General features: G+C 41.4%; 1 protein-coding gene across 3 annotated transcripts in view; it reads right to left on the reverse strand.

The window, feature by feature from the left end:
* CHD7 (chromodomain helicase DNA binding protein 7) overlaps window positions 1–22,080 on the reverse strand; it is a 193,145-nt gene that overhangs the window by 86,964 nt on the left and 84,101 nt on the right. The window lies entirely within an intron of this gene.

Consider the following 22,080-nt stretch of genomic DNA (forward strand, 5'->3'; position numbering starts at 1 on the left):
CTGTCCGCAGGTCCTTCACTACAAGTTGCTGTTCTGGCTGCTAGTAATTCTGACCGGGCTGGACACAATGGGTTGCATGCTGCACTGCAGCCCTAGATCTGCCCGTGGGAATGGCCAGCTCGTAGACAAGGAGGCAGGCTACAGGGCCAGTGGGGCTACTTTAAGCTGGGCCTCCTCAGGACAGTGGGAGTTGAAGGCCCACACACCTGCTGTGACAGACCCCCCCCTCCGAACCCCTCAAAAAAAGACAGAAAAAAAGAGACAAAAAAAAAAAAAGATGTAAGCCATTTCGGTCATTGAGCATCATTTTTTTTTCAAACATTCTTGTAGTTACTTCATGTTCCACGTGATATGGTGCTTTATATGCTCTTCAGTCCCTGTAAAAACTCCAGGAGAATGGTAAAGTGAATGATACTACAAAAATGAGGGAGCTGAAGCTTTAAGACTAATGTACTCAGTTACACAGCTAGACAATGGCAAGACTGGAATTCCAACCCAAGACATGTGGCTACAAAACTCATACATTTTACCAAGCCTCTGCTAAGAAGCTTTGGAATGTGATCAGACACAACCAGCACAGGTAGGATCTACCACTGTAGGCGGTGGCTGTGGCCACAGCATAGAGTGGGGAGCAGCTGGCTGTCTTTCTCCAACACCAGTAAGTTCTAGGTTCTTCTAAGTTCTAAGACCCTAACCCTCCAGTTAAGATGCTTTTAATTTAAGAAAAAATAAATTGTAAGGGTGAAAGGTTGGAGGAAAAGTTCTAATAATCATGGGCTTTCCCCCAAATATTAAAAAAGTAGATAACTGACATTCTTGTCATCTTTTTTAGATGCTAATTCTCACGGTCAGTGTTTCAATAGAATTGTAATTCAGTTCAACCACTCCCGAGACACTGCTGTAATCTCAACACGTTTTAACCCTTCCCCATCGCAAATCCATATGTTGGAGATCTGCTGGGTCTCTGATATCATGAGGCTGAGAGACAACAAGACCTTTAAGAGGTAATGAGTAGTGCGATTTGTGGCAAGCCAGTTATGACTGCATCTGGGCTGCCCGTATCCCCTGTCACAGTCTTGATTCACGTTTCAACTCCTCTTCCAATTCAGCTTCCTACTACTGTACATCATCGGATGATGGCTGACATACTTGGGTCCCTGCTACCCATGGTGGTCTGTGGTCTTGGCCTGGCCATTCTGGATGTTGTAGGCATTTGGGGAACGAACTAATGGATGGAAGATCTCAGTGGGTCAGTCTGTCTGCCTTCCAAATAAAATAGAAAAAAAAAAAAGAGGTAATCAGGTCATGAGAACTTCATTCAGTAAAGCATGTTGCACCAGGATAGGCTGACACCACCCAAGCTCTCTCACAAGCATCTGCAGGTACTCATGTACGTGTTCCCATCATGTGACGTCACACACCACATTATGATGCATCCTATGGTGCTGCAGATGATCTTCAACTTCCCAGCCTCCAAAACCATAAGCTTAAACAAACCTCTGTTCTTCAATTACCCAGTTTCAGGTATTCTGCAATAACAAGAGAAAGCATTTAAGACTCCTAGTTTGTCCCAGAGACTAGCTTGTGTTCTCAAAAAGTAGAAAAAAATAAGCTTAATCCTGCCCTATTTGAAAACTACACAAACCACTTCTTAAGAACCCTCACGTAACTTTTTATTGAACAAGTGAATCCCAAGGACTCTAACTTAGCTATTTTCTTCTTCTACTACTTCTTTGAAAGGTAGTTGCAGGGAGAAAGAGAGCTGGAGAGATTTTTCATCTCCTGGTTCATTCCCCAATGGCATTAATAGGTGGGGCTGTGCCATGCGGAAGTAGGAGCCCAGAGCTGCTTCCAGGTTTCTCATGTGAGTACAGGAGTCCAAGCCCTTGGCCATCTTTAGCTGCTTTGCCAGGTATATTAACAGGGAGCTGGATTCAAAGTGAAACAGCTAGGTCTTAATCCAGAGTCGATATTGGATGCCAATGTCATAGGCAGCAGCTTAACACACTATGTCATAATGCCAGCCCCATTTAACTAGTCCTTTTCTCTAGCTTTTTAAAAGATCAATCACCTCTTCTGAGGAAAACCAACAGAAGTTGTAGGCTCGTAGGCAGGAGTCACAAAGTTGAAAAAGCCTGTTTGTGCACACACCCTGAGGCATAAAGTTGAACTGACGTTAAATTGTATGTGCTGCTTGATGTGCCTCCATTACTTCATAAATGCTTGGAAAAATTAGCTTAATTGTTTATAAGAGGCTTGAATGATGTTTATACATGTGCTAGTTTTTTTAAAAAGTATATGCTGGTGATCACACTGTGTTCCTGGTCTTGAATAAGAGGAGAAACACAGAGAGGTAAACAAAAATCCATCACTACTTTGAGCTGGGGAGGAACAAGAGCAACCACGAATCTAACACAATTCAACACTGAGCACAGTGTTGGTGAATAGCTTTTTAGGCCAGCTGCGCCACAGCAATAGGGAAGCTCCCTCTAGGCAGCAGGCCTGCCTGCCCATTCCCCTCTAAGAGTAATACTCCCAGCAAACACAGGATCCACAGCATGAACATCAGAATGTCTCAGACTTAGCACATAAACCAAATCCTGAACCATCAGAGGGATCTGTCCAAGCGACAGTCATACTCTCACCCTCTTAATAGTTATGTATGTCTATGCTTCTTAGGGTAGAAATCAGCAAATGCTGTCTTTTATCAGTACTTCTTTCTAGATGTAAAAAAGGCAATGATAATATGTTCGGGGTACTTATCAGGTAAATTTTATTATCTCTCCTTTCTTTTTTCTTCCTTTTATTCATTACCTGGTGTGTGTGTGTGTATATGTATATATATAAATCATATGTATATATACCATACATATATCTATCTATCTATCTATCTATCTATCTATATATATATATATATATATATATACACCATCCCTTAGCTGGCTTACTTCAAAAACTACCAATGAATGACAATCTACAGAACCAATTCCTGTTGCACAAAAAGGCCCTGTTTACTTCAACCCAGGCCTAAGGTTCTACTACCCTTGAAGGCAAGTATGGAAGGTTGAATTCAGCAGTGGCCACTTACACATGAAGCTACCCAGCTTAACAGACAACAGGGATTCCTGGCTGTCAAAATGGCTTGCACACACAAATTCCACATATACTGAAGACAATGGCCCCACCCACAGCCATATGTAAATTTTTTTCTGTACGTTTAGCATTTTATTTTCTAACACTGGTCCTTCAGAAGTAAGTATGATCTTTAAACTTCTAGAAAGGCAAAACGTACAGTTGGGCTCTAGAAAGGTAATTTATACCACATTTACCTTTAGCTTTCTACTACTTTTAAAAGGTCAACACTAAGCCTAATTTGCTACGCTGTTCTTATGAACTTAAAAAGCCAAATCTCAAAGACTGACAAGAAGGTGAGTCTTTAACACCGAACACTCCCAGGGGTTTGTACAGAACTGAGAACAGAGCAATCTTTGATGAGGGGGAAAAAAATCAATTTATAAAAAGCTCAGTGATAACGTTAATTTATACACTTCAGGCAAGTTCTTCAAGATTCGGGGGCTGAGAATTTAGAAAACTTGGTTTGCAATAAATGCTTACTGGTAGACTGCTGCAGTCCTATAAACTCACAGCTCGTGGGAGGCAGAACTCTAAGATGGTCCCATTAGCTATGAGTGAAGAGGCACGTGTGACTTCAAACCAACAAAATCCACAGATATGATCAAGGCATAGGGTTATTCCAAGGGGTGATGATCTCAGACTGACAAAACAAGACTTAGCCAGGGAAGGTTTCAGGTAAGAGTGGAGGTTGTGCTTCCTGGGGCACCAACTACAGTGGAGAACACAACACAATCAGGTTTGGCAGCAAGCCTCCAGGAGCTGATGGCAGCCGACAACCACCAGCAAGCACCCAATTCCCCAGTCACATAGGAGAGGAAATGAAATCTGTCTGCAACTTGAATGGACCAATAAGTGGATTCCTCCCCAGTCGACACTCCATTGTGAACACAGCCCTAAAAACACACAGTTACAGCCTGAGGTCCTGACCACTGACCAGCACATCTGCTGAACTATGCTCAAATCCTTACCTACAAACAGCAAGAACAACCACAGGATTCCACGTTCCTAGTAAGATAATGATCTTTCTACATGAAGAGAACACAGCAGCGGTGTGCCAAGCACTACCATTCCAGGTTTATAGCAACCTTATGAAGTTATCCGCTTCTAAAAACAGACACACCAAGACACTCAGAGAGGTGAAGAAATATGCCCCAACTCAACAGAGATGTATATTAAGAAAAATTGTTTAAAAAAATAGAAAAGAAAGACTAATAATAATCAGGGTACAAACCAGGCAATCTCTCTGCAAAATCCAACTTGTAACTATTTTGCCTGCTACCTAATCTCTGTGGCTCATGTGGCTCTGTTAAAGGTTCTCCCCCCTAAAAGATGCAATGGCACAAAGAGCAGGTGGAAGAGGTAACAACTGGACAGAGGCGTGACTCACTGGGACAGGCAGAGCCCAGGAGAGAAAGGACCTCCTGTAGGCAAATCACTGCTTAAAAACCCAGGGTACAAGACATTTCACGTTACCTACCACTTCAACTACCACCGGGAGAAAATTTTTAAAGAAACGTCTCCATTTCCCAAGTGTAAAAATAAAAATCTAAGAAACTGAGCTCTCAGCAATATTAAGAGTTCCTGACACTTATTTTAAAAGTAAGTTTATTGCACATTAGAAACAGTCAGTTTAACACCTAAAAGGATTGCGTCCCCATGACTCCTTCCAGCTGGAATTGCACATGAAACAGAGATATCAATGCAATTAAGTATTTTATAAACACTGCAGAGGGGTCAAAAAGAGGGAGGTTCATTCACTGACTAATAACGCAGTAATAAACAAACAGCAATGTTATGCAACTGAGAAAATTATTATAATTGAATCTACACAGCTGGGCAAGAACAGAAGCCCGGCTACGTATGTTAACTGAAATGCTCCGAGGGCAGATAGGGATCTCACAAATGCTGAGATGGAAGTCTCTTTCACACTCAGATTCTGTTTGGCTTCTACCTGAATAGAATTCCAGAATTACAACTGGACAAAGGCAAGACTTGATGAAGTACCCCACCAAATGTGTGCTAACCCATTTTCACATACAAACATACAGAGTGAGCAGAAGCCTAAACTTTCTGGAAAGGTACTCATTTTAGATCTCTTCCCTTGTTTGTGCACAACAATAAGAAGAACCAATGATTCTGACACCTTAGCATACTAGAACCAAAAGTCCAGAACAAACCAACTTTTTACATTTTAACATGAGGCCTTCATCATTGTGTTCTTTGCAGTTTCTTTCACATATCAACATATATTTTTTCCTTTTCCAGGGCTCTGTTTCTGTTTTGTTTTGTTTCTAAAATACACACCAGAACATAGGCAGAGAAGTACGTCCAACAGGCATATTTAAGCTTAAACAGATGTGTCGAAATAGCAACTGAAGACTGGCTACTGAAATCACAGTATTACGACTAGGAAACACTACTCTCTTGAGTTCAAAAAGACCTCAGTAAAAATGCATGATTCCATCAATTAAATGTAGTTAAAGTGCAAAAAAAAGCTTTTTCTTAGGAGACCTTAAAGCTAGACACTGTCCTATTACTATATGGAGTTTTTCTTAATTAAATGACTAAATCTAAACAAATATGCAATCTTTATCATGTTCTTATCTGCATAAAACCTAACTACCTTTAAACTCAAATGGTTGATTAGCTAACTCTAAGGGCAGAGGTACACATGTATCTTCAATAGGCACACATTTTACATCAATGATATCTATTTTTATGAGATAAAAGTACTAAAGCTTTAATGGTGGCAATTAAAACAGCCAAGAGTTTGAGTAGCTCGATGGCTGAGTCACAGACCTTTTACCTATAATGGGATCCATTATATCTCTGAACTCCGTTTGAGGGAGTAAAAGAGGAACAGATTTTTAAATATGGTTATAAAACAGCAGTACCCTCTGAACTAAGCTGTTTCAGTTTAAACAGCTGTGTGATTTAGTCTGGCCCTAGTATCAGACACCTTCCTCAGAGTTCCTAAATACTTACGACTCTGAAAACACTTGGAGAAAACACTATGGAGATGTAATTATACGAAGATTTACATTCAGATTATTTGTTCCTGTTCCAACTTGTTACACTGAAAATTTAGAGCAGGCCTTTGGCCCAGGAGTTGAGACACCCCCTCCTATATTAGCACATGATTCCCACGCGGGGGCTCATTCCTGGCTGTACCTCCCAACCCCAGCTTCCTGCTGATGCAGATCTAGGAAGCAAGGATGACAGCTCCCGAGGCGGACCTGGACAGGGTGCTAGGATCCTGACTTTGGCCTCGCCCAGCCTTAGCTGTTGTGGAGATCTAGGGAGTCAAACAACAGACAGGAGCATGCTTACTTTGCCTCTCAAATAAATAAATTAGGAAAAGAAGAAATTCATTATGTTTTCAAAATACCGCTTCTGATCACCTGTGGCAGAGTATTTTCATTTCTACATAAAAACAAATCCTTATGTTCTAAAATCCTAACTAAAAATGAGTTAGAGATGATTAATAAGACTGTAACTGATGACTTATAACAACACGTATCTATGAGCATCAGCACAAAGCAATTTTTTCATGGTAGTTTACCACTAGTATTCAAAGTTACTAGAATAAGCTCTGTAAATCAAAATTCAACACATATCAAGTATTTAGTCCAACAGTTCTCTAAACTCAAGAACCTAAAGATATTCTCTAGTTTATCCTACAGCAAACTTACAAATGTAAACAAATTATTTGGGGAAAAATCCCACAGGCTTTTGTACCTGTAACCACGACCACCACCCCCAGGGACAGCTGGCAAACAGGAAACAGCATGAAGAACAGATTTCCCTCCAATTAGGAAGGAGGAAAGCAACCCAGATCGGGGCCGCTTCACAGCAGCCACGGCCCACATGGCCGGAACGCTGCCGAGTCCTCACACGGATGCACGGTCAGTGGCTACCTGACCCAAGGACTGGGCAGAGCACTCCTGTGCAGGGGTACCTTTCTATGCGCTAGGAGTGTCTTTTAGACATGTTGTTAAGACAGACACGAGGGAAAACAAAAAAGAACTCGGAGAACAATTAGGTTTGGGAGGAATTGAGAAGCCTCCGTTTTTCATTTAAGACAAGTTAGATGAGCCAATCTATAAAGTGTCTCCCAGAGTTGCTTTCAGTGTTGCTGCAATCATAACAAGCCTATATGTCTACGGAAGCGATGAATGAGGCATTTGTACAACAGGGTGGGGAAGACAAACAATTTCAGAGGGAAGTAAAAAAAGACCCTCAGGGCCTGGAGCAGTAGCCTAGCCCCTAAAGTCCTCACCTTGAACGCCCGGGATCCCATATGGACGCAGGTTCTAATCCCGGCAGCCCTGCTTCCCATCCAGCTCCCTCCTGGTGGTCTGGGAAAGCAGGTGAGGATGGCCCAAAGTCTTGGGACCTTGCACCACCTGCATCCTGCATGGGAGACCCGGAAGAAGCTCCTGGCTTCAGATTGGCTCAGCTCTGGCCATTGTGGCCACTTGGGGAGTGAATCATGGGACGGAAGATCTTCCTCTCTGTCTCTCTTCTTCTTTGTATATTTGATTTTCCAATAAAAATAAATCTTAACAAACAAGTCCTCAGATAATTACAAAACATAAATAAAACTGAGTTGAAAATCTCCAATTAAATAAAAATACAACAGAATTGGACATTTAAATGTGACGGCAGAGCCTCAGCCTACAAGTCAAGATGTCCACCTCTCTTTTCAGAGTACCCGGGACTGACTCCCAGCCTAGGCTCCCAGCTTCAGCTTCCTGCTAACCCAGACCTGGGGAGACCGCAATGGCGGCTCAGGTGACTAGGTTCTCATTCACGTGGGAGAGCCAGGTTAAGTTCCTAGCTTTGAACTGGCCAGCTATTGCACAAACCTGGGGATGTGAAGAAGCAAATGAAATAATTTTATTAAATAAATAATAATTTTATTAAATAAAATTTAAATAAATTCTTAAAATACAGTTTTCCATTAAAAAGGAAAATTTCCAAAGCATTCCAATATTGCATAATCTCGTTTCACAGAAACCTAACGTCTATTTTCTTTCTCAGAGTAACTTCAGTCCCCAATGAATGTGTCATATAATGTCATAAAATAATATTCATTAGATAAGCTCACTTTGTACAGAATATCAGGTACACAAAATTCACGTGTGTTGCAAGCCTCTGAAGTTCTATAACAAATAAGCAACAAAGGAAAAATACAGGATGGCAGGGCAGAAAGAAGAGAAACCAGAAGTCAACCAGTGTGAGCCCCCAACACACATAAGAAACCAGCCACGAGGGCCATAGGACAGAAGTCTAACACCAAAAGGTCTTGTGGGACTTCAGACAGAGAGCCAGGGCTGACTGCAGGGCGAGGAAGCCTGCAGGGACTAAAATTCCTCAGAGCACAGCTGAGCATGTGGCTCAGATACTCAGGACCACGGGGCCATGAGCCTCAGAACACCAACTAAGGCCACGTCTGTGCCAGCACCAGCTGCCAGCTGCCCCAAACACAGCAGGGATGGGGTTCATCGGGTCCACAGGCAGTGTGAGGTTTGGGAAATCATTCAGGCTAGCCGTGCCAAGGTAACCATAGGTGCAGGTGGAACCTGAAATTCAGTGCACCTACAGCACGCTGATTTTCACAATGATAATTTTGTAGAGCCTGTGAATCATGTTATAAACCTCCAAATGGTCCTGGGCAAAAAAAGTTTCCCTTTTCTGTTCTACCGTGCCACTCTTTAAAAGAAGTCTGCTTCCTACAATAATTCAAATCACCATCTCCTCCAAACTGATGTACTAATCCACTTTTGCCTCTTGCCTGACCAGTTCTCCCCATCTACTATTCTGCTACCCTAACTAGTTATCGAGTCTCTCCAGACACATCTTCTCTGGCTGCTGCCATGCTTCTCTGCTCTCCTGCAAAGCAGAATTCTTATATTTACTGTTGTCACTTCCTCATCTACTCACTTTAACAACGTTATCATTTCTAAAAATGGCTCACATCAAGGTGACCTCCCAGGATCTCTTTTGTCCTTCCTACCTCACCTGACTTACCAGCAGTTGCTGACACAGCTGCTCTGTTTCCATCTGGGACAGGGACAATCCAGGACAGGCCTCTCCTCCACTCTCTTCCCTCATCTCTCATGTGTGGTGTTTCAGACCTGTTTGGGTCCCCTTTCTATGCATGCTCCCAGTGCACACACTCTAGTCACCGTAAGATGATGAGCCCTACAACAGTGCCTTCTCCAACCCAGACCACTACACCTTGAGTTCTCATCCAAATCTCTGCCTGACAGCTTCTCAAGCTTTATGTACATTAACAGTTGCTGAACTTCTCTACCCAACTCCATTTCTACAAGGAGCAGCAGAAGCTAAAACCTGGCATCATCATGCATGAGCTCCACTTAGTCCTGTCTGACTTTAATACACTCTGTAAATCATGCTAGCTCCACCTCCACCCCCAAGAGAAAATACCCTTCTCCCACTACTGCACTTGCCTGGACTATTGAAACAGCTTCCATTTCTCCTGGTTTCTAGTCTCACCTGCATTCTAATCCGAGGGATCCTTTACAAATGTGAACCATATCCTGCCATGTCTCTCTTAATGAGCTTTCTTACATTCCCACTTCATTCCAGGAAAATGTCAAGTTCTTATCACAGCTTACAAGACCCTAAGCAATATGGACTCCTGCTTCCTCCTTAATAGTCTCCTATGATCCCACTGCTGTCCTCTCCTCCAGCACACAGATGCCGGGCTTTATCAAGAAACAAAACAGACTTCGTTCTACCTGAGGGCCTCCACACGGGCCACCTCTTCCATGAGCTCTTTTCCAAAACATCAGTATGGCAATGACCTTTGCTTCCTTCAGGCAGGTTTAGGAGCAGCAGAGAAAGCAAATGGGAAACAATATCAACAGTTGTTGGTTCTAGGCAAAAGAGAATCAAGGTGTTCAGTGTATTATTCCTTCAAGTAGAAATTTTTAAAAATCAAAGGAGGGGAAAAATTATTTGCTATTCCATATTATGCCTGTCACCAAGCATTCTTCCGTCATTCTTTCTCATGTTCTGATTCTAGTGGCCTCAAAATCCTGTTCTCAACAGGACACACACGGATGTTTATTTCCACCACTGACTGCACTGCTTCCTCTTGGCATCTCAAGACTCACATGCTCTCTGCCCACATCTCCTCACACTTTCCCATTTTCTGTTCTGCTTCATTTTTCAAGGGTTATTTACTTCATTTCAAAGAGTTACAGAGAGATAGGGAAAGGAGAGATATTCCATTTGCTGGTTCATTCCCCAGATGGTCACAAAAGCCAAGGTTGCGTCAGGCCAAATCCAGGATCCAAGAGCTTCATCCACGTTTTCTATGTGGGTGGCGGGGACTTAAACACTTGGGTCATCTATTGCATTTCCCAGGCAATTAACAGGAAGCTGCGTTTAAAGCAGAACAGTTGGGACACTAACCAGTACTTACCTAGGGTGCTGGCACTGTAGGTCATGGCTTTACTTGCTATACTACAATGTGTCCGTCCCCCTTCCATCTTTCCACCTTGGTTAATAATGTCACAATGATACCCAGTCAACCCAACCAAGATACAAACCTCATTTTCAATTGGCGGTTGAAGCTAGCCCCCCTTCAGATCCTCTCAGAGGTTCTGTCTGGTTTCCCCTGGTTATGTTTCTCCAGTCTGGGCCGGTAACAAAGGACTTCTTCCCACTGATCTCCTCTTCTGGATCTCAGATTGTCTATGATCTTGTACAATTTAAGTGATGATTCCCTATGAACAAACGCCTAAAACTGAAATTTTTGGTATGGCTGCTCAGGGTCTGCCCTGAGCCCACCTTTGCAGCTCTTTGCCCCACATCTCCATAATCGACTGAGCCCAAGTCTAACAACCACAAGCACATAAAGGCAGTTCATTCTTTCCCAAATTTAAAGCTTGTGTAAATATCATTGCCTCTCCCAGAATACTCTTTTCCACTCACTCAGTTAATTCTTACTCAGTCTTTGAAAGTCCATTTCCTGAGACCTCCCTTCATCTTTCCAGCAGAGCAGGGACTGTTACAGGCCAAATTACACTGGTCACATTGCCGTTTGTTACTAAACCCTCTGGTTCTCTGGACTGTGAGCCCCTAAAGGACAGCAGCATGTCATATTCCTAATGTATGTGTGTGTACATATATTTAAATACGCCCATCCTTCCCCAACACCATGATTGACATGTTCCATCAGCTTAATAATTGTGGGTGGAATATCTCAGTCTTCCATATATTCAAATATCATGACAGATAGCATGGCATCCTCAGTCCGGTCACAGCAAGTTGTTCATGTGCACTATGTTCTAGAAAAAGAGATGTTAGCACCTTCATTTACACCTTACAGCACCTTACTGCTACCCAATGCCTTCAGTTTATTTATTGTTCAGCTAATGAATGCATACAGAGATGGAGACGTATTTTAGTGAGTAGTCTAAGACAATGTCGAGATGTGTGCCATCCTCTAAAAGTACATGTTCTGTACCATGTTTGCACAGATTTTTTGTCTGTCATCCTCTTACCTAAGCCAAAAATAATAATCTGAAGCAACACCTTCCTGACTATGCAAATAAGTAAGTCTTCATTACAGTTACATCAACGCATGGCAACTGGAATTCTTCAAGGAGGACAACAACAGCTTATCTCTATAGCTTTGGCATATTATATAATGGCAACTGGCACATTGTAAATGTACAATTTCGACTGATAAAAGAATCAACAGATAAACAAGGTTCTTGCCTTTTTTACTATCCTGAATAGGAAACAACAGGCCTACCTACTGTGAACTAACTATGATTACTCATGTGATTCCCCAAAACAAGTTGTCAAACTAAAGCACCTCCTAGAAACAGACCTGAAAAGCATACTAGAATCTGGCCTCAACAAATATGTTAAGTATAGATGGTTTCCAATAATAGCTGAATTGCATTCATTATGCTTTTTTAAAATCAAAATATGGCTTATGCTTTTACTGTATACAACTTTAAAGATTAAAATTCAAATGTTAAATGATCTGAGAAATATTCCAGTCATTTTAAATCAAGGATTTTTGTCTTTTTTTTCCTCTGACCAACTTTGGATGGATCAGGGGAGGATTATGTAGCTAAGACACTAAGATACTCTAAGAGGAAAGGTGGAAACAGCAATAGGGCAGGAGGGGATGGGAAAGCCCACGGTGTCTCTATTGAGTTTAAAGAGCATCAGTTCTACTACCCAGGCAGCAAGATCACAAAACTAATAACTAAGTTCCATATCAACAAACCTCAATGTTCTATTGATACCTCAAACTCTAAGACTTAATTCATTCTCTACCTTCCTACACCTCTATTCTAAACCAAAAATAATCCCTGCATTCTTCCCCCCAGTGTTTTTTCACGTAAATTGGAAGCCACCACTTGTCTACTAAGCAATCAAGAAATGCTGTAGTTAATCTGTTCAGTTAGGTTCCTTGAACTCTCCAGAATACACAGGCATTGTCTTAACTCAAGTCCTGTCACCAGGCATCTTTTCCCAAGGCCTTTGTTAGCGTCACCAGCCACATGTGATTTCCAGGCACATGCCATGCATCCGGCTGGAACTAAAATATGCTGTATTAGATCACACTATATCTAACTGATTTGATTTTTTAAAAAGATACAAAAATAGCTCATCAATACTTTTACACTATTTCTTGTTTGAAATGATACTCAAATAATTCCATATTAAAACAGTATTCTGGAATATTCCACATTGGGTAAAATATATTATCATTAATTATGCTTCTTTATTTCTGCTCTTTTAGTGTGGTGACTAGACAGTTTTATACAGCCTGCACAGTTCACACCGTGTACCCAGGGCACAGTGCTGCTGCCTGGTTAGACCTGCTGGCCTTACCTCTGTGGACCCCTCTTATCCAACCACCTTCCTCAGCAGCCCTCCTAGCTGATGAAGGTGACCCTTGGTCCTGAATCACTCGCAGCCATCAGGAACTTCTTAGAAGATAACCTCCTCCAACAAATATCCTTAAATATCACTCTTATCCTCAAACTCCTCAAGATTCCTCTTTGTTCCCTTACCTCTGAATATGTCACACATCCAACAAATACCTATAAAATGTATGTGCAACATACAGGGGATACAACAGAGAACATAATGGCTCCTAGCTCATTCCACTTAAAATAGAATAGGTGGTAAAGGACACCAGCAAAAGTACAGTCCCCACAGCAGTAAAAATAGTAATAGCACAGCTTTAACCACTCTTTACTAGATGTTATTCTAGGCATTACACAGAACTTTTCACTTGATATTCTTAACAATGCTATTAGGTAAGTCAGAGAATGGTTCCCGTTTTTTTTTTTTTTTTTTAAGATTTATTTACTTTTATTGGAAAGTCAGATATACAGAGGAGAGACAGAGAGGAAGAGCTTCTATCCGATGATTCATTCCCCAAGTGGCCGCAACGGCTGCAGCTGTGCTGATCCCAAGACAGGAGCCTAGAGCCTCTTCCAGGTCTCCCATACAGGTGCAGGGTCCAAAGGTCTTAGGCTGTCCTCGACCACTTTTCCAGGCCATAAGCAAGGAGCTGGATGGGAAATGGGATTAGAACCAGTGCCCATAAGGTGAGGACTTTAGCTGCTAGGCTAGCGTGCTGGGCCTATGGTTCCCATTTTAAAATGGAGAAAATTAAGGCCCAAGGAGCTACACAGCTCACTAACTGAAAGGAGCAGGGCTCCTGGGCCATGCCCCTCAACACTGTATTGTGCAGCTCTCCACATTGAGCTGACAAGTGATCATCACCCAAAGAGCACAGCACTGCAAGCTCCATCCTTGCTGGAGGAGGGTCTTGCAAAGGGACTTCTAAATGAATGCTGCATGTTTGGGGCCAAAAACTCTGACGTTAAAAGACTGTGAAGAATAAAATCAGTTCACTTTGCCTGAGGAAGAGAAAAAGAGTTTATCTTTGATTCAGAACTTTCTGAGAAGACCTGCTCACAAACGTGATGCTAGATGCACATGAAAAAGTGACACAAACTATGATACTGGAGCTTGATGAGAAGAATGATAAAAAAAAAAAAAAAGGTGGAGCTTGGCGCTGGGCATTTAACCTAGCACTTAAGATACTGGGAAGAAGACTGTGCTCTACAAGGTTCCTGGGCTCTATTCCCACCTTCAACTCCTGGCTCTCCTTTCCTGCTAACATAGACCTTGAGAGGCAGTGGTGATTGCTCAGCTGGGGTCCTGCCATCCACAGGGATCACCTGGACTGGGTTTGCTAGGCCCAATCTTGGCTGTTGTGGACAATGCGGAGTGAACCAGCACTTAGACATGCTTGCTCGCTCGCTTGCTCTTTTCTCTCTTTCAAGTAAGTGAATATATATTTAAAATAAAAAATAGGAAGTCAGTTCTCCAACACAAAGATGGAGAAAGGAATACTTTAATCCTCACAACTGACACTGACTAGCCCAGCCAAAGCCTCAGTAGTTTGCCAAGGGGAGACCCAAGCATGCCAGGTTTCTAAAGAAACTTTCAGTCAGATGATCTCTACTGGTACTGGCGAAAGCCTTTTGAGGATCTTATCTACTTTGTCTGAGGTCTATATTTTTAAATGAATTCTACTTCTGGATGCTAACAAGATTTCTAATTTACAAGGTTGTCAAATACAAATGTTACAAACCACCAGCATGAGCACAGCCCCAGAGTATATTCAGCACATATACCAAGGGATATTCAAGGGCAATTCAAAAAAGCATCAGAATTTTTGTCTTGAGTATCTGAAGTAGCAGAGGGATAAATAATTTCACAGCTAAGCAAAGATGACATATTTGAGTCGATGGGGAAATTCATATTCACTATAAAGATGAAGTGTGACATTTTAAAGAAATGTTTGTCAATTCAAGCACCACAAAACACACTCTCCACACACAGCCAAACTTATTTGTTTGCTTGCTTATTTTGTATTCACAGTAGGAAGGTGGGAAACACAATGGCCAAAACCACTTTGCAAATCTTTCCCAAGATTACTACAAACCGGGGAAGCTTACAGGGGTGTTCTCATTTCTTTCTGTGTCTCAGTAGCAAATACAGCAAGGTACATCAAAGACGACAGGTGCTATTTTAAGTATCTCCTGGTGAACTGCAACCTCAAACTCAGAATTCTGTAATTCAAAAGGAACAAAAACAAATGAGCTGACTTTATTTGTTGTAGGCAAGTCAGTAAGAATGCAGAATAGGTTGTTTTAAAACCAAAATTGATTAAGATTCAGTCCTCAGGTTACTCAAATTCCTGGCAGTATGTGACAATAAACACTGGATAAGTGGATGGATGGAGGGAGGGAGGGACGGATGGTCGTACAAATGAACAAACAAATCAACGATATTAACAGCCAGCTGGACCATCTTTCTCAACATCCTTATTTTTCACACTCTAGCTTTAAACAAGTTATTTCAACACATGTTTGTCACTAAGAGACTCAATTCCAGAATTAACTAGAGACTTCCTGAGAAGCACGCACAGCATTTTCTACTTCCCTGGGATGACCACAGACAGACATGCCTGAGAAGGGCTCACCTTTGCAAAGTAACAGAAACACTTCCCAGTTACTCAGTCCAACGGTCCAGTTTATAGTAAGATGTTCACTGTAAACCTCTCTTACCAAAAGGCAGTTTAAAAAGTGACAGAAGCATGAGTCTGGCACAATGGCTCAGCGGCTAAATCTTCACCTTGCACGCACCGGAATCCCATATGGGCACCAGTTTGTATCCCGGCTGCTCCACTTCTACTCAGCTCCTGCTACTTGCCTGGGAAAGCAGCAGAGGATGTCGCAAAGCCTTGGGATCACGCCCTCATGTGGGAGACCAGGAAGAAGCTTTGGAGCAGCTCAGCTCCAGCCACTGCAGCTAAGTACTTGGGGAGTGAACCAATGGACGAAAGATCTTTCTGTCTCTTTCTCTCTGTAAATCTTTCCCATTAAAAAAAAGAAAAAGAAATCTTTAAAAGAATCAAAATAGTCTATTTTTTAAAAAAGTAACACAAGCAGACAGCATCAGAGCCTACAGATTCCTCAACACTAATCCATCTGCCCCCTTCTCTTACAGGCACTACCCTCTGTCTAGCTCAAGACGGGATCCAAGGGGACAGTGAAGCAAGTTAAGCCACCACCTGCAAAGCTGGCAATCCATATAACTGCAGGTCTGAGTCCCAGCTGCTCTACTTCTCTGCTTACACATGGGGAAAGCAGCAGCATATAGAGCAGATGGCGCTCCAGGCTCCTGGCTTTGGCCTGGCCCGATACCAGCCACCGCTGCCATGAGGAATGAACCAGCAAATGGAAGATCTGTCTCTTTATATAGTCAGATTTTTCAAAAGAAATAAAGAAATGCATCTTTTAAAAAGGAAAAGAATATAGGGTCTGCAAATGATAGCCAGCACCTCAATTTCACTTTACCTTCTGACTCCCAGAAACAGCTTAGATTTTTTTCTAAAAATTTATAAATTTGTAAAGAAACTTTGCAAATGAATTTCTCTGTAAACCAGAAAAAGTGGCCAAGAAAAGCACTTGTCTGGACTTGTAAGTTGAACTAGTTGCCTCTTTTCAAGGAACACTATTTTTACTTGAAAGAACAACTGAAAAACAAACCACAGTCGCTCAGATTCTGGTATTTGGCAGTACTTCTCTTGAAATAAACAAACTAAGGCTGTCACTTCAAGGGAACTGACAGTGTTTATGCTGAACAATAAGCTAGGAGCTTTCAAGCAAAAATCAAAATTTTGAAAACTAAGAACTTGAAAAAAAATTTCCTAATCTTTTAAGAATTTTTGGTAGGCTAATACTGTACTCATGTTTTTTTTCTTTAAACACAGTATTATAGGGTCTGGTGTGATGACTCAATGGCTAGGTCCTCGCCTTGCAAGCACTAGGATCCCATATGGGCACTAGTTCATGGTCCGGCTGCTTCACTTCTCTTCCAGCTCCCTGCTTGTGGCCTGGGAAAACAGTTGAGAATGGCCCAAAGTCTTGGGATCCTGCACCCACATGGGAGACCAGGAAGAAATCCCTGGCTCCTGGCTTTGGATCAGCTCAGCTCAGCTCTGGCCATTGTGGCCACTTAGAGAGTGAACCAGCAGACTCTCAGTAAAATCCACCTCAAATGTCACAGAAAACAATCCACATTTTTCTGGAAAAAAAAATTAAAATGCTCCTCTTTTTAAAAACATTTTCTCCATGTGACAGCAGATCATGGTCATATACACCATTTAACACAACATATTGCAGCAGACTGAATCATGCAATAAACACAGGATCCAGCTGTCTCGTAACAGGCTGGACATTAAAAGTGGGCAAACACACCAGGCAGTGTTCCTCTCCTCTATACATTTCTGTTGAAAGCATTAATTGTTATTTTCAAAATATCACTCATGCTAATGTAAGAGTTTATCAGTGTCCAGGGCAGGGATGGCATGCCAATCCTCCATCTGCAGCACCAGCATCGAACATGGGCTTTGGATCAAGCCTTGGCTGTTCCACTTCTATTCAGCTCCCTGTTAAACGCTGGGGAGAGCAGCAGAGGACAGCTCAAGGCTTTAGGAACCACGTGGGAGATCAGGAAGCAGCTCCTGGCTCCCAGACTAGCTGTGACTATTGTAGCCATTTGAAAACTGAACCAACAAATGAAGATCTCTCTCCCTCTCTGTGTAATGGACTTTTAAGTAAAATACATAAATTATTTTAAAAACATTTACTATTGTTATCTTTACTTAACAAAGCTTTACACATCAGCCTTAAATTCTGATGTGGTAAATAAATAGATAAAATCATAAAAATCAAAAGCTCTTTAGGATTCCCAATTTTTTTTTAAGATTCATTTATTTTTATTACAAAGTCAGATATACAGAGAGGAGGAGAGACAGAGAGGAAGATCTTCTGTCCGATAATTCACTCCCCAAGTAAGCGCAACAGCCGATGCTATGCCGATCCAAAGCCAGGATCCAGGAACTTCTTCCTGATATCCCACACAGGTGCAGGGTCCCAAAGCTTTAGGCCGTCCTCGACTGCTTTCCCAGGCCACAAGCAGGGAGCTGGATGGGAAGTGGATCTGCTGGGATTAGAACCGGCTTCCATATGGGATCCCGGGGCGTTCAAGGAGAGGACCCTAGCCGCTAGGCCACAGCGCCAGGCCCAATTCTTAATTAAAAAAAAATACTTATTTTTATTCAAAAGAAGATTTTGTTACAGAAAGAGAAGCTTAGGGAGAGCCAGGGAGAGGTGTTTCATCCCCTGGTTCACTGCCCAAATGGCCATAGTGGCCAGAGCTGAGCTGATCCAAAGCTGGGAACCAGGAGCTTCCTCCAGGTTTCCCACAGAGGAATAAGGACCCAAAGCCTTGGGACATTCTTCACTGTTTTCCCAGGCTAGGAAGAGAGTTGGATCATAAGTGGAGAAATTGGAACCAGAATTGACACCCATGTGGGATGTTGGCATGTGCACGTACAGGATTAACTTGATACGCTATGGCACTGGCTATAAGCTTATCAATAAAGAGCATCAAGTTTGTAGAGCCAAAGCACTTGGGGACCACCATGGTAAACAACACACGGCTGTGAGAGAGGACAGTATTGTCACAAGCACTGGTGATGTGGACCAATGCATCCCTGCCTCATAGAAGCATCCTTAGGCTCAAATTTCATCTGATTATGGTATTTTGGTATGTGTATGTCAAAAGACAAAAGTTCAAAATTTACACTATCTGAACTGACACTGTCTTTTAACACTTAGTCTTTAATTCAATACTAAGTTTCCTTAGTAAGTCCATTTGTGCAGTTACCTGGCTCTGGTTTCTAACTCACCTTGATGAAGGTGCTAGCAAAAAACACTAGTCAACAATCCAATAATCCAATCCAGCCAGTGATGCACGCTTCGATGCAGAGCATTGGTCTGAGTTCTAGCTGGCCTGCTTCCAATCCAGCTCCCTGTGCGAGCACCTGAGAAACCAGATAATGACCCTAGTTCTTGGGATTCTACACCACGTGATAGATCCAGATGGGGTTCCTGACTCCCAGCTTCAGCCTGGAGCAACCCGAGCCATTCAACTGGAGGCATCTGGACAGTGAATCTTTGCATGCAAGATGACTTGCTCTTCCTCCATTTCTTCTTGTCTCCCTCTCCTTTCCCTCTTGCTCTGCTTCCCCTTCTTTCATTTTCTTTTCAATTAATTTGAAAACAAAAACAATCCACAGGACACCTAGTCTAGATTTTCCACCAAGATCAGCAACTGGTGGCCTTGCTCTAAAGTATGTAAACACCAAAACTGCCTTCGCTGTGCACTAAAGTAGCTTTCACAGCTGCTGACACACATCAAAATCAACTAATGACCTTCAAAATACGGACGAAGCCAGCAGCTTAGGTATCTGAGATTAGAAAATATTTGGGTGATCCTGGTGTACAGAAGACATTAAGAATCAATACTAAAATTTGAAACGAACCACTCTATGGGTCTTCCAACTAGGGTAAGTGAAAATAAGAGAACCCTGAAGAGTTTCCAAGGGGCAGGGACACTTGGAATCATTTCCAGTTTCCCAAGAACCACAACGACTCCCTACTCAAGTTTACTGGTTAGTTGTTGCTTCTCCTTTATTTCCACATTCCCTGTCACTATCACTTCTCCTTACCATTTCAAATCTCATTACAGTGTATTTCCCTAGAGCATGAAAACTTCTGGAACACTAGTCTTTTAAACAGAAGTCTTGTGGAAGCAAAGCAGGGATTGTAGTAAGAAATGCCTCACAGGAAAGTGCTTCAATTCATCTAGGAGAGAAATGCCTGTTGTGTGAAAAGGTTGTCATGCAGACAAATGCATTTTAGCGTATTTCGATGAAGTGAAAAATAAGCTCCATTTTTTTTTTCTAAAGGACTTAAAGATTCTGTTGAAGACAATAATGTTTAGAGATTTCTACTCTATTAATTATGACTCCATGACACCTGAAGTATGCTATCTAGTACAGTGGTAGTCAGCCCAATATGGCTAATTAAGTTTAAATTAGCAAAAATTAAATAAGATTCAATTACATAATTCCCATTTCAACAGTTTGCTAACCACAGTGGCTATGAGCTACTGTCTAGGGTGGCAAAGAAAACATTTCCATCATGCCATAAAATTCCACCAGTCTGAGGGACTCTGGAACCTTGACTCACTAAAAGAGGGAATTCCTTTCCAAGAGAAGTCCCAGATTTACCTACAGTCAGTGGTATGGCCCCATTGCCAGCAAAGATGGAAATTTCTAAGAATGAAGGAATTCAACTTTGTAAACAGAATATTCACTTTACAATCCTCTTCTCTGGTTTCCAAAACAAACAAACAAGAGAAAAAGCTCTTCTCTCGAGCAAATAGATATGAAATCTGGTCCTTTAAAATCTTTTTACTGAAACTCATAAACATTATATTAAGTATTTTGAAAGGAACATCTAGAGCCATTTAATATATTCACAATAATTTAGATTCTTGAAGACATAAATAATTTGTCAAATTACTTTAACTGTTGTTTTGTTTGTAGCAGAATTACTAGGTTGAAAAGCTAGTTGATATTATCTAAGACATGCAATGCAATCCAAGGCATTTTAAATATTTTGTATGAAGTATTTGAACTATGACTTGTGATTAATAACTTTGAAAAATACCATTTACATCTTAAAATGATTATTACTTAAAATAGTATGCAATGTGTACAAATTGACATAGCAGATATGTTCCAAACTTTTAAAAATGAGCTGAATTAGTGTTACCTAAAGAACACAGTATCCTTCATAGTCTGGCAGGGCTAATGGGCCAGAGGTACCCCTCAGTAAGAGAGGGAAGAAAACAAAAGCAGAAACATAAAGGTTACACTGGCTACCCACACAACAAACAACCCCGTGTTCTAGTTTTGCTTGTGTGCTGCATCTTGTATATTCTGGTAAGTTAACTAGTGTGTCTTGTTTGGTTCCACCTGAGTGGTTCTATAAGGAAGTCACTAATTTCAGTTCCTCAGTCTCACTAGCCAATTTCAAAGACCATTTAGTTGTTATTGGCTACCATACTGGGCAGGACAAATATGGAACATTTTCATCATGACAGAAAGTTCACTGACACTGAGTGTTCCATTATACGTTTTGCACAAACAGTCATTATTAGCATAACAAAGTACACACAAACCTTTTTGTAAGTAAGTAAATAAATAAATACATAAATAAATAACTTGGATGGGCATTTGGAACAAAGTTTTAATACGCTGACTGGGATCTTCATACCAACATCCAGTCTGGACCTGCCCAGGATGCTGTAGGCATTGGAGAGCCAATCAGTGGTTGAATTTCTGTTCTGTATCCTCATTTGTCCTTACATTGTTGGTCTCTCCTGCTAGCTCTGCCTATACATAAGAAATATTCATAAGAAATAAGAGCTTTCTGACAAATTTAAAGGAATAACTTTACTTTATACAGACATTATGTATAGATTATGGTTCAATAAGGCAATACAGAAAAATACTATCCATATTTGGTAAGTATGTAACATCTGATGGATATCAGATAACAAGCAGGCTTTCCATTTATTTTGTTTTCAACCTTATTTTTCTTCAACACATTTATATTTAAATGTTAAAATACATTAAAATATGAACATACATTTAAAAAATGTAGTGAAGATGATTATAAGGATGATAATGAGTGCAAGAGTCTTTCCCCTTATATTTAACAGCAAAGAGTTAACTACGCTCTTTTCAAAAGAACATCACTAGGGCCTCTAAGCTCAATTCCAGCAGGTCTCTCCTAGTTCTTAAATTGCACAGTATGTTTAGTGGAGTCACACAAACAAGCTTTTGCTTTGTTAAATGCAAATTTAAAGTTACAGATGTTAACCTTAAAAATCCAGTGACCCACTTCACTTTTTAGTTCCCAGTGCCTTCCTGTGTTTTCA

Source organism: Ochotona curzoniae, unplaced genomic scaffold (genome assembly GCF_017591425.1).
Source record: "Ochotona curzoniae isolate NIBS_2020 unplaced genomic scaffold, NIBS_Ocur_1.0 contig_1071, whole genome shotgun sequence".
Lineage (NCBI taxonomy): Eukaryota > Metazoa > Chordata > Mammalia > Lagomorpha > Ochotonidae > Ochotona > Ochotona curzoniae.